Source organism: Tiliqua scincoides, chromosome 7 (genome assembly GCF_035046505.1).
Source record: "Tiliqua scincoides isolate rTilSci1 chromosome 7, rTilSci1.hap2, whole genome shotgun sequence".
Lineage (NCBI taxonomy): Eukaryota > Metazoa > Chordata > Lepidosauria > Squamata > Scincidae > Tiliqua > Tiliqua scincoides.
In genome coordinates, this window is record NC_089827.1 from 64,955,264 (window position 1) to 64,971,438 (window position 16,175).

General features: G+C 45.1%; 1 long non-coding RNA gene across 1 annotated transcript; it reads right to left on the minus strand.

Annotated features, from left to right (window-relative positions):
* Positions 1 to 7,480: 7,480 nt before the first annotated feature.
* Positions 7,481 to 15,887, minus strand: LOC136657221 (uncharacterized). Its single transcript, XR_010794744.1, has 3 exons — positions 15,511 to 15,887; positions 14,993 to 15,067; positions 7,481 to 10,819 (listed from the first exon to the last, which is right to left on the minus strand). It is a non-coding gene; the product is annotated as an uncharacterized lncRNA (long non-coding RNA).
* Positions 15,888 to 16,175: the final 288 nt, after the last annotated feature.

Below are 16,175 nucleotides of genomic sequence, written 5' to 3' on the forward strand. Positions count from 1 at the left end.
CTGGTTTTACCAGACATCATCAGAAAACTGCTTTGGGGGCCATTCTGAGCCTTGGTGAGGCTGTGTGAGGTGCTGCATGGCCTCTCCGAAACCCAGAATGACTTAGGATGCGACCGGAGCAAAGGTGGGCTCCAAAAACCATGGTTTTTTGTTATCCACAGTTTTTGGTATCTGCGAGGGGTCCAGGAATGGAACCCCCATGGATAAAGAGGCTCCACCTGTAGTTGGATCAAGGGAAATATGTTATACGGCTTTCATATGAGCCCAAATCAAAAGACCACACTTCAGTGTAGAGCAGGTGTCTCATCTTCTCCCTCACCATCCCACAGGCATGTAAATGTGAAATTTGTGGTACTGCCTTGACTTCTCAGAACAGCTTGCTCGGGGGTGGGGTGGGGAGGATGGGACGGGACTTGAACACCCAGTTGCATGTGATAACTCAGATACATCCATCCAATCCTATCCAACTTTCTAGTGCTGATGTAGCTGTGCCAATGGGACATGTGCAGCATCCTGTGGTGGTGGAGCCATCATGGAGGTCTCCTCAAGGTAAGGGAATGTTTGTTCCCTTACCCTGGGGCTGCATTGTGATTGTATCAGCGTTGGAAAGATTGGGCTGTGAGTTCCTAGGCAAGAAGCAATGCAAGCAGGTGGAAATCAAAAGAAACTCACATTTGATAGAAGCAATCAGCAACACACAAGTCCAGCCATGAACTCTCCTGTATGTTTTGCAGGATCCTCCTTTCAAAAAGGAGACCTGGATTGGCCCAAGAGTGCGCAGATGCCCTCTTTTGCCTGCAGTACAATAAGCAACAGTCAAAGAACAAACAGAAATGATTAACATTTCAAAACTGCCAAGATCCTGCCACATGAGTTTTTCTGAAAGATTAACAAACCCACATCATAACTTCAAAGGGGATGCAGGACTACACATTGACAGTCTAATCCTCTTTGATTTGCCTTTCTACTTGTCTAAGAAAAATGCAAAACAATGTCTCACTGACTTGTTGAGCGCAAAGAGCTATTATTAGACGTCTCACTCATCCCTCTCTATACCTTTGCTTCCAGCCAGCAGCTGAGCGAACAATTTGTGGAAAGCCGAGCAGGAGGTTCCGTGTGTAAACTCAAAGTGATTTTTCCTGTTTCTGTGTATTCAATTATTCTCCCTCCACGCTGACAGAGTTTCAAAGTGGCACCGGCATGCCATCCGGTAGGCCCCGTGAGCACCCTTTCTGCGAGGTCTTATTCCCTCTTGGTACCGAGGTTGTTTTATTTTTCTGCGATGAGACAAATGCCAAGGCCAAACTGTTTCCATTGAACTCTTCGCAGCATGGAGCTCCCTTCTCAAACAGAGACGGAAAATGAATGAGAAAAACTCACCTCTATTCTTTTCACACCCTTTTAAAGAAACCAAGCCATTTTTAGCAAAGTGAAAAATATCATGACAGCCATTTTACATTCCTTTACTCCTCAGAGACACAAAATAACTTTCTACATGACTTCTCAAATCCAAGGTCTTTTCCTGATATTCCAAGTGTGTGTCGTATTGCATTTTAGCTTTTATTGGCTAGAACCACTGCAAGCCCCAATTCAAAGACAACATAGTGACCCCAAACCCACACATAATGAAGGAGGAGGCTGGCTGGCTTCTCTCTGTTTCATTTGCAATTGTTTCTTCAGTGGACACAATAATGGGCTTTAAAAAATTATTTTCTAAGTGCAAACAAACATGTATTGTTGCTAATGAGATCTATAACATTAAGACTGCAGTTGACACAAATACAAGAGTTTGTAGTTTCTTGTTCTGGTGGTTTACTATTTCAGCAATGTAGAACTTTGCTCCCATTTGGATTAACACCTAAATTAATTCTGTGGTTCTCAAACTTAGAGCAACAACCTGTCAGACCCACCGGAAGTGATGTCATTAACCTGGAAGTGACATCATCAAGCTGGAAAATTTTTGACACTCCCATATGACTAAATCAAATCAATTAAGTCAAGGGCAAATATCCTCCTGAGCTGCCCAGCGCTCAGGGCTGCAGCGGTCTGAAAATGGCTGCTGCAGCATCCAGCAACCTCAGGCAGCTACCTCTGCCTTCTCTTCCTCTGGTAAAGCAAGTAGCCCCGCAATGGGGCTGTTCAATTCTACGACAACCCGAGTGTCAGCGTAGAATTCAGAGTCTCAGTATCAGGCGGACAACCCAACAAGGAGCCAAGGAGGCTATGGAGCAAAGCTCCACAAGTTCCGCCTCCCTCCTGCCCCGCTCCCTCTCCCTGGCATGCCTCCTCCCCATCCTCTCTCCACCCTCCCTCCGCCTCCCCCCAGAACACCTCCCCCCTACCTCCCCCCATACTCACTCCTACCTCTCCGCTGCCCGGTGGTCTGCACAACCACCAAGCGTCAGAGCTCCAATGCTAGGGCCTGCAAACATGCCTTCCGGCAGTGAGCCACCACTCACTGGTTAGGACTGGGCCCTAAGTAAGTAAATTAAAAATGTACAATAAGTGTAAAAATTTATTTAAAATTAAAAAACCCTCCTAACTCTTCCAAAAATTGCTGTTTGTTTAAGAAAGGCCCATCATTGTTAAACGCATATACATAGTAGCCTGTTAAAAGTATAGATCTGTAATTTCCCCAAATGCGATCACATACCAAGGTAGTATCAAGTCTAACATATTAAAAAATACATACTGAAATGAATGGGAACCCAGCTGAATTTGGTCTGCAACTGACCTAGTGGGTCCTGACCTTCAATCTGAGATACACTGAATTGTTTGGCTAAATATACCACTATTAGGCTCTTGCTTATGAAACCGTAACAGCAGTTGAGACTGTTGGTAACATCCATGAAGAAATCACTACAGCCACGTTTGTTTTATCTTGAGAGCTTTTCTAATAATAAAAGATGCTATAAAGAATTTTTTTAAAGGATGAAGCTGTCTCCTGTGAGATGGTTTTATGGTTGAATGAAGACTTCTTTAACATCACTATTAGTGCCCCTGGTGACACAAGAATTTTCTTTCAGAGTTGGATCTGGAAATTTTGTGAATCCCATTATCTTAGACCAGGGGTGTCCAAAGTTTTTGGCAGGAGGGCCACATCACCTCTCTGACACTGTGTTGGGAGCTGAGGGGAAAAAAAGAATTAATTTACATTTAAAATTTGAATAAATTTACATAAGTTTACATAAATGAATATATTAAATATGAACTTATATGAATGAATGAAGTTCCTGAAATAGCTCAAAGCCTATAAAAGGCCTTGCACAATGCAAGGCTGGCCTTTCCTTTGCTGCTGCTACTGCATCACAGACCTGAAACAGCAAGCAGTGGAGGAAGCCCTCATCCCACAGCTCAAGTGAGAGGTCAAACAGTTGCTCTCATGCTGAGAGCAGTTGCGTCGGGCCAGTGCAGGCTCCAACAGATCTCCAGAGGGCCAGAGGCTCATTGGAGACTGGGGGCTCCCTGAGGGCCATATTGAGAGGCCTCGAGGGCCACAAGTGGCCCCGGGGCTGGGGTTTGGGCACCCCTGTCTTAGACAGAGGAAAATGTGTGTGTGTGTTTTTTAAAGAAAATATTTAGCAACAGCCATGTTGCAAAATCAGCACACTATAAGCACCAGTTCTCACTCCAAATACTCAAGTACAAACACAAGATTTTCTTATCAAATTTGAAGAATATATATGTGTAAAATTCAATGCATACTTCTTTAAAAAGTACAAACACGGTCATCAGAAAATGATCAAGTCCCTGCTTCTAAGTATTTTAAAAGGGCTTGTACCAAATTTTGGCTTTATGGTATAATGTTTCTTTTTATTATTTCTGCCCTGCTGTTTTACTACTCTTAAAAAAATTCAGTTTGGATTTGTTGTTCTGTGTAGATGGTTGCTTTGGTTTGCATTGTTCAGAAAAGTGGGCAAAACGTGTGTGTGTGTAAAAATTACACACACAATTTTGTGCTTGAGATTTGGCAAAAGACACAATTTATGCTAAAATAATGATCTTAATTGACTGCACAAGCACTGACCATGTGATCACTGCCACACCATGATGCTGGCATGTGAAGCCAGAATATTTTCCATGGGACGCAGGAGACTGGCACTGTTGATGTGATATGGGAACCCAACCATTGGGAAGCAGTTTTGGATGGCCACTAGCAAGGGGTGAAACCTGAAACGAGGTGGGGGAGACAGTCAGGGTATCAGATTTCCAGAGTCTGTTTCTCCTCCTAATCTACCTTGGATCTAATCCAGCCTTTTACAAAGCTTGGACTGATCCAGAATGAATCCATTTTGACATTCAAGTGTTTGAACAGCCTCCCTACTGTCCTCTTTCCTAAATTAGATGGTGATCATTTTTTTCTAAATTAGGCCATCACAGTAGTAGGCTCTCAGACTACACTCCCTGGACACTGCCACAATTATGCACACAGCATTGTCTACAAATATCAGGAACCAGGGGAAATCCTGATACAACTTACTTTCCTTCTCATGTTCCTATGCTGTGCTCAGTGGCGCCACAAGGGAGGTGTAGGGGGTGCAGACCACACCAAGTGAGTGGTGACATGAAAATGACTTTCAGCCTCCTTGTATCTTTACCAGCTTGGGACCACCATTTGGTTCCTGCATTCAGGTCCTGCATATTGTCACCATTTGAGTGGTAGCACATTCACTGGAAGCCACCATTTGAGTGGCCATGTGGCCATTTGCAGGCCTCAGCCAGCGATGCTTGACTTTTGGTTGGGCCCTCTCTCTTTGTATTTTCACTGTGGCTTTACCAGGTAATTCTTGGAGACCACTGCCACTTTAGCACATAGCTTCTGTGTCAGAATTTTGCACCGCTTGCACCTCCCCTGCACTGCCGGAGCTCCATGGAAGTGACATCACGACCGCACAGGGTGACACCAACCCTAGTGTTGACACCACCTCTGTCTCATCATTCTTTTAATGCTCTGCCCTCGCTGATCTTTAGTGTTGCTAACCAGCTAATATTATAACAATCCAATCAATAAAACTTAAAATGTCAGGAATCAAATACCGACATTTGAAAATCTAATGAAGATGTTTTACTATTAACCCATCAGATGATAAACCTGAAGAATATTGCCCTGCTTCAGAGCTCTTGAAAAGATAGAAGTTTAATTAATGGGATTAACTGGACTAATTAATTAAAGGAAACGATCTTATTCATGTGACTAACGTACTGCCTCCCTTTAAAGGACTACTTTAATGCATAGAGGATAAAAATATGTCAGCTGGATTGCAGCTTAATTTTACCACCAGAGAGACTGGCAGGAGGAGAAGAGGTTATTTATAGCTGTTCATATGTTTCATCCATTGGGTGCAGAGAATTCTGCAAAGCTACATAAAATGTATTTGCAAATTTGCATAGACATGCTTACCCTGCATGCACGAACCTGAAGGCATTTGAGACTTCGGAAACTTAATACAAGGAGTGATGTGCTGGCAAGATCTAAAGAGGGTGTCTGGAAGATCTGCAGTTTTTTAAATTAACATTTTATGGAAGATCATTTTGCCGTTCACATTAGTTATTCAGGTCAGTTAACAAAAATAGCTGTGGCACTGCAACCAGCTTACTGATAAGAAGGTAAGGAGAAAGGAAGCTAAGATGGTAAGATGAAACACCAGTAGGAAAAGCATCACTATTTTCTTTTTTAAAGGGAAAACAAAGGTTTGTTCCTATCAATTCAGTTCAACTGAGGCTCTTGGGAAAACTTGTAACCTTGAGGTTCGGAAATCAACCTGGCTCAGGCTGCAACAGTGGCGTAGCTAGAGGGGGTGCAGAGCACAACGTTTTGCAGGGAGCCTTACTGCAGCATGCAAGGGGCCTCTGGAGCCATTCCAGGTGGGAGCATGGTGGCATTCCAGGTGGCAGAGCATGGCCAGAACGGGTCCAGGAAGGGGGTAGGTTCAGTGACAACGGTGGCCGCCCAGGGCCTCGGAGAGGGGGGTAAAGGGGGTAATTTGTCCCACAGATGACAAGCTGCACCTGCTGAAATTCTCTCTTCTATACACTTGTTAAAGGTCCAGCATCCCTAAAGTTGAAAGTTTGAGCACCCCTGGTATAGGAGCTCAGAGACACAGCTGCAGGACTGCAGAAGTTGGTTTTGGTTTACATAAGACACTCTCCATTCTACTGTGAGCCTAAATACAATGATACTAATCTCCTGCAATGATTTTCCATATTTGAAAGATTTTAGAGAGACTTAGGAGTGTGTTTGATTTTCTGTACTACTGTACCTAGCTGCCAATGCTGGGCAGGCAGGCAGATTTGAGCTCTGCATTGGGATGACTGGTCAAAGACTATTCCGTCTGTTGCCACTTTCCCCACCCCCTTTTGCCCCCACCTTTGCCCCTATTCTGCCCACCCCCTCCCTCTTTGGGAAGGGGCCCAAAACAAACTTCGTACCCCCTGATAACATTCCTCTCAGAGACCCTGTGGCTGCCAAATCCCTATCCCCTTCCTGGACCTGATCCTCTGGCATAAGTCCATATGGACCCGCATCAGCTATTTATCTAGCACAGCTCTGATTATTACCCCTTTCCCTGAAGTGTGCCACAGAGGCTTATCTCAGGTAAGTGAACAATTGTTCCCTTACCCAGAAGAGCCCACTGCAACTGCCCCCCCCCATTCTGGCACAGCTGCATTGGTGTGTGTGTGGGGGGGGGGGAATGGATAGAATTGTGCTGCTCACCCCAGTACATTACTCCATCTGCATGTCTTCTACTGGAAAAGAAGAACTTTTATTTCAGAACAATTAAAATAGACTTTGACAGCATCTGGCTCCCCCTCCAAACAATATTGGGCATCAACAGAAAGGCCCTACTCCATCTTCTGAAGATGGGTGTGACTGAAAAGACAAGGAACATAAGAACAGCCCCACTGGATCAGGCCATAGGCCCATCTAGTCCAGCTTCCTGTATCTCACAGCGGCCCACCAAATGCCCCAGGGAGCACACAAGGCAACAAGAGACCTGCATCCTGGTGCCCTCCCTTGCATTGGCATTCTGACATAGCCCATTTCTAAAATCAGGGTGTTGCACATACACATCATGGGTTGTAACCCATAATGGATTTTTCCTCCAGAAACTTGTCCAATCCCCTTTTAAAGGCATCCAGGTCAGACACCGTCACCACATCCTGTGGCAAGGGGTTCCACAGACCGACCACACGCTGAGTAGAGAAATATTTTCTTTTGTCTGTCCTAACCCTCCCTCCCTTTTGTGCCACAGAAGGGCTATCAAAGACAGGCCCCAGCAGAGGCAGCCAAAGCCTACGCTGAGTCACTCAGCAGGTGTGCTGAATGACTACACACCCAGCTGGAATTGGGTGGGGCTAATTAGCCCAAGCCTAGCCTCACACAGCAACCCATTGGCCAGCAGAGGAATAAAAACAAGCAGCCAGAACTGGCCAAAAAGGGGTGTTGTTGGAAGGTTGCAGGTGAAGCACTCTGTTAGTATGCTCCACACTTTGCAAGGGTAGGATAACTCTGGTTCCCTGGATTGGAACCCATGCTTGTTATTTCTCTCTTGAATGCTATCTACCTGTAAATTCTAACTACCTGTAGCTTTAAAAGGATGCTGCTGTCTGCTGTGTATTCCTCCTCACGACGTGGGCTTTGCAGCCGCAACTGCTACATGCACGCACGCACTCCCCGGGAACTGTTCCAGGCAGACCAACCTTGGGCAGTGGGCGTGAGCTCAGCATTCACCCGGTGCCTCAACACCCTAAATTTTAATGGATGTCCCCTGGTTCTGGTGTTGTGTGAGAGTATAAAGAGCATCTCTCTATCCACTTTGTCCTTTCCATGCATAATTCTGTATGTCTCAATCATGGGCTTTTCATAGCAGTACTCAGACTTGGAAATTCCCTCTCCAGGGGCACCTGATTGGCTCTGCAGTCTGCAGATTTCCTAGTACATGTTTAAAAAATTTCTTTATTTCTACTAAGCATTGTGCTGGGATTATGTTCTGATTTATATAATGTTTTCAACATTATGTTGAGCACCATTTTGGGGTCTATTGTGTTTGAAAAGTGACCTTAAAATGTGACATAATATCTTAATGAAACAGTGTATAACAAAACAATCAGCTAAGAAGTTTGAAAGCCTGAAGTGTTTTTCTCATTTAATAGATTTGCTGTTGTGTGTAGATTTGCATTGTGTGTAGATTTGCTTTGCTGTTCATCAGTAAGTCCATTCTGAATATGGCCTCTTTTATCCCTTGACTGGCTCCAGACTCAACACGGTTTGACTATATGACTGTTCTAGACACCAAGGCAGTTTTTATTAAAATGTCATTAAGACTCACAAAAGGACATTCAACTGTGGAAACTGCTAAAATGCTATACAATCCCCATTTATTCCAGAAATTATGCATTTTCCTGTATAGCAAAAAAGGTGATGATCAAGGCAGATGAGAAACTGAAAGGCTATTTAGGACACAATCCTAACCCCTTATGTCAGTGCTTTCCAGCACTGGCATAGCGGTGCCAATGGGCTGTATGCTGCATCCTGCAGTTGGGTGTCACTCACAGAGGCCTCCTCAAAGTAAGGGAATGTTTGTTCCCTTACCTCAGAGCTGCATTGCCCTTATATCAGTGCTGGAAAGCACTGACCTAAGGGGTTAGGATTGTGCCCTTATTCATTATAACAAAGACAGATTCATTGATCTCTGGTACCACCAATAATGTGATTTTTTTTTTTTTGGCAGCATTTACTTCGGAGAGGGAAGAGACTTGTGTGCAAGAAGAAAATAACATCTCTCATGGTCATGTTACGGGAGTACAAGATGGACTCTCATGAGGCAAAGCTGGACAAAAGGTTATTAGAACTTGTCATGTGCTAAATAAAAGCAAAAGCAAAAAGCCAACCAGATTCACACAAGATGAACTTCCTACATAGGTACCACTACCATGAACACAGTTAACATGTATTCCACATGTAACTAAATCCCCAAGCGGCAATACAGCTGTGCTGACTTGGGTTCCGCTGTATCTGCAGGGTAATTTTGGCTGCTGAAGGTCTCTTTGGGGGTAAGGGGACATTTGTCCCCTTGCCCCAGGGTAAGCAGCCTCTATGAGTCAACTCAGATCTGCACCAGCTCAATCACGTTGACCCAAGAAGGTGAATCAGACCTGGGAAGGGGGTTCAGATTTGGCATGCACTACATGCAACTCACCCCCTTCTGGGCTTGATCCACCCTTTTACCTGCCCCTGTTATTGCCCCATTTAATCATTCCACATCTCCCTCCAATCCCCTGCACCAGCTTACCAGGGATAGTTGATGTTTGGCCATCTACCAGCATGCAGGAGGTTGTTCTGGCCACCCAACTAGTTGGCTTGCAGCATGCCCCAGCAGAGGCTGACATAGAACATCCTCTACCAGTGCAACACCAGTTACCTGTGGCTATGGAGGGATTGTATTGGGTCAAGTGTGTGTGTATCTTTTGTCATGTAAACATTTAGCAAAAGGAACAGACTTTTCCTGCAGCATATACATGGTAAAATAGGGGTGGTGAGAGGGCGAAATGGAGGCAGGGGGCATGTTTTGTGGAGAGGGAGTGATTTAGGCTTGGGAGTGGGGTGGGATTGGCAGATGAGGCCTATGCCAAATCCTGTTCTATCCTGGAAGCCCAGTACTGGCAGGTGAAATGAAAAAAAATATTTCACCAGTGATTTTGCTGGCTCAGATCCAAGTAGTCCCATTGGGCAGGGTGGGCTCAACATAGGGTAAAGGAACAAATGTTCCCTTACCCAAGGAGACCTCCAGTCTGCTCAAACCCAGTGCTGGATACAGCATGGGCCACGCAGCCTCACTGTGCCACAGCTGGATAGGACTGGGCTGCCCATCACTGTTCTGTGATATGCATGGTATGGGTTTGTTCAGACTGCGGTTAAAGAACATGCACCCACCTCAAACTGTGAACCACAGTTCTGTGAGTTCATCATGTTGGCAACCTTCAGTCTCGAAAGACTATGGTATCACGCTCTGAATGGTGGTTCTGGAACAGCGTCTAGTATGGCTGAAAAGGCCGATTCGGGAGTGACAATCCCTTCCACACCAGGAGCAAGTGCAGTCTGTCCCTGGTCTGTCTCCCTGGCTATGGGCCTTCCTTCTTTGCTTCTTAGCCTCAGACTGTTGGCAAAGTGTCTCTTCAAACTGGGAAAGGCCATGCTGCACAGCCTGCCTCCAAGCAGAACACTCAGAGGCCAGGGTTTCCCACCTGTTGAGGTCCACTCCTAAGGCCTTCAGATCCCTCTTGCAGATGTCCTTGTATCGCAGCTGTGGTCTACCTGTAGGGCGCTTTCCTTGCACGAGTTCTCCATAGAGGAGATCCTTTGGGATCCGGCCATCATCCATTCTCACGACATGAGCAAGCCAATGCAGGCGTCTCTGTTTCAGCAGTGCATACATGCTAGGGATTCCAGCACGTTCCAGGACTGTGTTGTTTGGACCTTTGTCCTGCCAAGTGATGCCGAGGATGCGTCGGAGGCAGCGCATATGGAAAGCGCTCAGTTTCCTCTCCTGTTGTGAGCGAAGAGTCCATGACGCGCTGCAGTACAGAAGTGTACTCTAATATGGAACTGTGGTTTCCTTCTAAATTAAAATCAAAAGCTTTCCTTCAATCCCTGCCGTATCTTCCTCCCACACTGCGGTATCCGAACTGGTCTAGACAGTTCACTCAGGGCTGACGTGCCTTTGGCCATCAGCACCTGGTAGTAAAAACAGCCTTAGCATTGGTTTGGTGCTCTCTCAGTTCCCTTCGCATGCATCATCATGTAGTCCTTCCAGCAACCCTGTAAAATAAGTATTATTATATTAGTACCGGGTGCTGAGAAGGAGTGGCTTGCTTCACTACTTAGGAGTTCATGGAAGAGGCAAGCCTCCAAATGGGGAAGGTCTGCTTCATAGCTCAGTCTCCGAGGCATTACATTGTACCAGCTATCTCTGGTAACTGCAAACATATGATTTATGAGAACAGGGCTGCTGTCTGTTTCAAGAATGAAAAATATTGTTCCTAAGGAACTCACAGCCTGATAGTTGTAAGCGCATCTGTCAACAACTGATAATAATCAGGGTTTTTGTGTACACATTTTTTTCCCCTCCCCAACATATTTTGTGAGACAGAAAAATCGCAGGCTGGATGGGTTGTGCTGATCTGTAATAGGAAACAGACTTTTCTATCAAGAGGACTGTCTTTAAAATAATCACACATCCCACTCCTGTACTATGTGAAAACATTTTGAAGGAGCTCCCAAGTTCTTATTGGCAAGTCCCTAAGAAAGCAAAATTTTACCACAGTGCCAAGTCTTTAGTCCACCCTTCCCAGGAACTACCCAGATATTTTGCTTTCCATGTCTCTGATCATTCTCTTCCACTTTGGAATGATTACTGTGAAGTAATGTAATATGGTCAATGTCACATTGATTGGAAGTCCATGTGGCTTTTCACTTCTGACTTCCCTGGAATAGGTCTTCCTTGGAGTGCATACCTCAGGACCCTTGAAAGGTTTTAGGGGCCAGCATTCCCTGTCTGAGAATGATAGTCAGACTTTTCTCTCCTTCCCTTCAGTATAATGAACAACATGTAAACAGGGATTTTTTTAAACCATGAGTTTAATCTGGTCTCAGTACCCAACAGGCTGGAAGGATCCATGAAATAGATATTATTGTTAAGTGTCCCTTCCATCTGACTCCCTTCTTAATGACCTGTTAAGAGACCCCTTTTTGTCTAGCTGGTTTCATAAAATCGATTCCAAATTGAATTCCCTTGATTTGCCTTTGGAATCTTTAGCGTGCCTCGATATTAATAGTGCCTATAAGCTAATCCAAACCAGGCTCTGGGAAGCTGAACTTACCTCTAGTTCTGCTGATCTTAACCCAGTATGTTCCCCTCTTTCTTTTGGTTTCTGCCCTTTATCAGGTCAGCCCTCTAAATATTTTAATACCCTAATAAATCCCTCCCTTTTAAGCTCGCGCGTTTTAATATTTTCCCCTCCTCATATCTTGGCAGATTCTACCGCATTTCTCGGAACTGCAGATTATGCTCCTTCTGTCATCTCAAACCGGACACACTTGAGCATATTCAAATCCATTGTCCAGTGCATTGTTTACTCAGAAAGCTGTATTTGGATCCCTTTTTACGGCATCGTACTGGTCCATTTATTGATCCCATTTTTGTTTTGCTTAGTGACAATCAGACAAACATTACCATAGCAGTTGCCAGTTTTCTATCCCAAATTATTAAAATATCCCCCCTTCCTGAACTCCTTTCTCTTTTTCCCTCTTCTTTTGAATCATTTCCCATCTCCCCTCCCCATTATGTTCATTCTTTTAGAGACTGTTGTAATTTTGTTTACCTGTTTATATGCCAATAAAGGTATTATTGATTGATTGATTATATTGGCAACCTTCAGTCTCGAAAGACTCTGGTATCGCGCTCTGAAAGGTGGTTCTGGCACAGCGTCTAGTGTGGCTGAAAAGGCCAATCCGGGAGTGAATTGATTGATTGATTATTGTTGAGAATATTTATATATCTCTGTTCAACAAAAAAGTTCACAAAACAGTTTACAGACAAAAATCAGAAAACTAATTGGCTCTCTGTCCCAAAAGGTCAGAGGAAGACCAGGAGATAATGACCTACACGAGAATTCATCTGCAGTTTAATATACCAAGTAAATGTCAAATCCCAACAATGAATTAATAAATGTCTAAGGGCCCAATCCTGAATAGTGTGCGCCGGCTTACGGCGCCGGCTTACGGGCAGTGCCAGATAAGTGCCAGTGGTAGTCCAGCAGGGCTACTGCCGGGCAGCCACCAGAGCTCTGCCAATTGGCAGTCATGTGGACTGCTGAGCAGTGAAGAGGTAAGTGGAGGCAATGGGGGGAGGTGGGGAGGAGGCGTTCCAGGGAGGGGGGAGGCAGGCAGAGGGTGGGGAGAGGGCAGGGAGGAGGTGTTCCAGAGAGGGGGTAGGCGGGGAGGAGGCATACCCAGGGAAGAGAGTGGGTAGCCGGGACCGGTGGAGCAAAGCTCTACCAGATGCAGAGTGAATGCGTCAGGCTCACCGCCCGACACTGGGGCTCTTGATTCACCGCCAATCTTTTGGTTGGTGGTGAATTGAGTAGCCCCATTGCAGAGCTACTCGCTTTACCTGGGGGAAGAGAACAAAAGTCCTTCTCCTAAGGAGCCATTGGCAGCTGCCCAGAGTGTGCAGGATGCAGCAGCAGCCATTTTCGGTACCGCTGCAGCCCCGGGCAGCTCAGGATTGAACTGTAAATAAGTACTATTCATCCATAATATTAAGCTTCTATAGTTAATAAGGTGTGCCTCTGATTTTAGCACAGCTCACCTATTGGCATCAATGGAAATATTTTATAATAAGGAATGTAATTGGACCCCAAAACATATATCCAGGGCATTGATAATTTGATTCACCTCTTCACCTTAGACATGATGGAGTTATTGTGCAAATATTGATCTATTTGCAAGAGAGAAAAAGTGCCTGTTTTAGATTCGAAAATTCCCATTAAGCTAAAGTGAGGCAATTCTTCCATGTCCCCAATTTCAGTCTCAGTGAACATATTTTTTTTGGGGGGGGGGGGGGGAGGGTCAGATTTCCCCGGGTGACTAGCAGTTTGACATACTTATGTTTTCAGCACCTGAAATTTTAGATGCAGATCACCACAAAGACACCGATGTCTCCCACTGGTGCATGGAAATTGTCCCATGTGATAGAGTACAGAAGCTGCAGGGGCTACAATTACAGAGTAAAACTAAGAGCACAAGAAAACGACTTCATAGTTGCACACTGCTTTCTCTGCTGGCTTCAGTGCATTAATTTGTGTATTTATTTATTTGTTTGTTTGTTTGTTTATTGACTTTCTACTCTGCCTTTCTCCCAGTAAGGGCAATCAGTGGCTTACAAAATTTAAAACATAACAATAGTAAAACATTAGATTTTGTTACGATGTATTCTTTACAACAATTCTGTAGGGTAAACACTATTATCCCTGTATTTCAGTTAGGGAAGACTGAGAGAGAGAGACAGAGAGAGGTTTGACTAAGGCCCCCAAGTGAATTCATGGCAGAGGTGACAAGCTCAAGAAGTCCTGATGTACACCTCAATCATTTTGCTGGTACCAGCTCTCTATTTCATTTCATGCACACCTAAACATATAAGAGAAGCAAAAGATAAAAAGAAACATAAATTTGAGTTACAGCCAGAGTTTGTGGCTGATATTAGCAGTATCTTCCTGGGTTTTGCACTCTATGTGTGCTCAATTTGCAAGAAATATTGTGTCCTAATGGTTTGATAAAAAGCTTGTACGGTGCCATAGTTATTGTGGTGCTTTGGTAACGTGAGGGCTTTATCCATTTGTCTTTGCTTGGGTGTGTCATTGTAGGCCTACAAGTCAGAAAGATGTGGACAGTCACCACAATGGCCCCAGCTATACTGTACTGTTAAGCCCAGCCTTGTCCTAGATAGGCCCTTTGCCCCTTTATCGTCATTGTTTTCCTTTCATGCAGATGAATAGCTATACAGGAAAGGTAAGAAGCTAACAGTGCAATCCTAACTTGTGCTGGAACAGGCATGTGGGTGGGCCTAAGCTGTATCCAGTCAAGTTTTAGGCTGACTGAGGCTTGGCCTAAAAAAATTGTCTTACCCTGGGGAGAGTGGCAGTGGCCTATTAGATCTACTCAGATCTGCACCACCTAAAGAGTTGGCACAGATCTGAGCAGAACTGAGCTGCTGTACGCTGCCTGGGAATGGGGCTAGGATCCAGCATAACTGCCGGGTCGTGGTCCTGACTCCTGCCCCCTGCCCCCGGGCCCACTCAACCCATGGCCCACTCAACCCATGGGCCCACCCACCCTCTCCCACTCTGAAACGCCTACTCCTCGCCTTCTCCCCACCCACCCCATGCCTCCCCAGACCTCTCGACCGGCCAAACTCAGCTGAAACGAACTTACCTTCCATTGGCGCAGCAGAAACTGGATGCAGCCACCGCGGGCTGGCACACCTCTGTGCACCAGCCCAGCTGACTCCTAGGGAGGCACAAACATGCTTTAGTATGTTTGCGACCCTCCCAGGCTGGCGCAAGGAACACGCGCCAGCCCAAGGTGCAGTTCCAGTTGCACCCTAAAATATACATTACCTTTGATTATTCATCTCTTACATTGTCCCATAATTAGATAAGTCTTACAATCTACCCTGTTCCTTGACTTCCTTTAGGATGATGCAGGGACAAGATTAACAGGCAAATCCTCTAGTGCTTGGAAAGAGTGCATCAACCTCCTCCTTAAATCTTAAACTCCTTCAAGCTGCACCAAGTATCTCCAATAAACAATAAACAAACCAACCGTTGTTAACTAGACATTAGCCTGACATTTCCTTTCTCCCATTCATCATCAGTCGTGGTCATGAACTTTTGGTTTTAAAAAAAAGAAAGACATAAAAATCTACTTGCAGTCATCTCTGTCAAGCTCACCGTTCTGAATCCTGAGACAGCAGCTGTGAAGACATCCATCTCCCCATCTAACTATAGCCCTCGATCCAGTCCGGGATTTCTGTCGGTCGCTATTGGCCTGGAGCCATTTTTCTTGAGTGTATTTCCAAGAAAGCAGTTGACAGGCTTGGCACAGCTATTACTGGAAGTGTTCAAGAGGTCATCTTCTGGAAGAGACTGTTGACTGATAGAACTGAACAGACCTTGTTCCTCATTCCATGCAATACTCACAACCTAGCGCAGCTCAGTCCCCCAAGGTTCGGCCGCAGAACAGTGTTATACAACAGACAAGCTGCAGGAACTGGATCACACTGAAGTCCCCTTTCCCTCCTGGCAGCACAGCCACAACTGTGGCTGGCTCTTGCCAATACCTCTGCTACGAAGTGAAGGCCAAGTGCCTGGAGTGAATGATCAGAGCACGCTTAACTTGGAACTCCGTCCCATTGACATTTCTGATGGAGGATCAGCGTACACGAATGTCAGTTACGACATTTCGTTCGTGCTTCTTTCAACATGAATCTTTATTTAAAAATACATGTACCTAAACACAGGCAAAAGTTAAATGCAAAAGGATGGACTGCATAATGAAAAAAAGAGAGATAGAGAAAAGGATAGGAGGATTATGATCAAATTCAAAATGCAGAGTC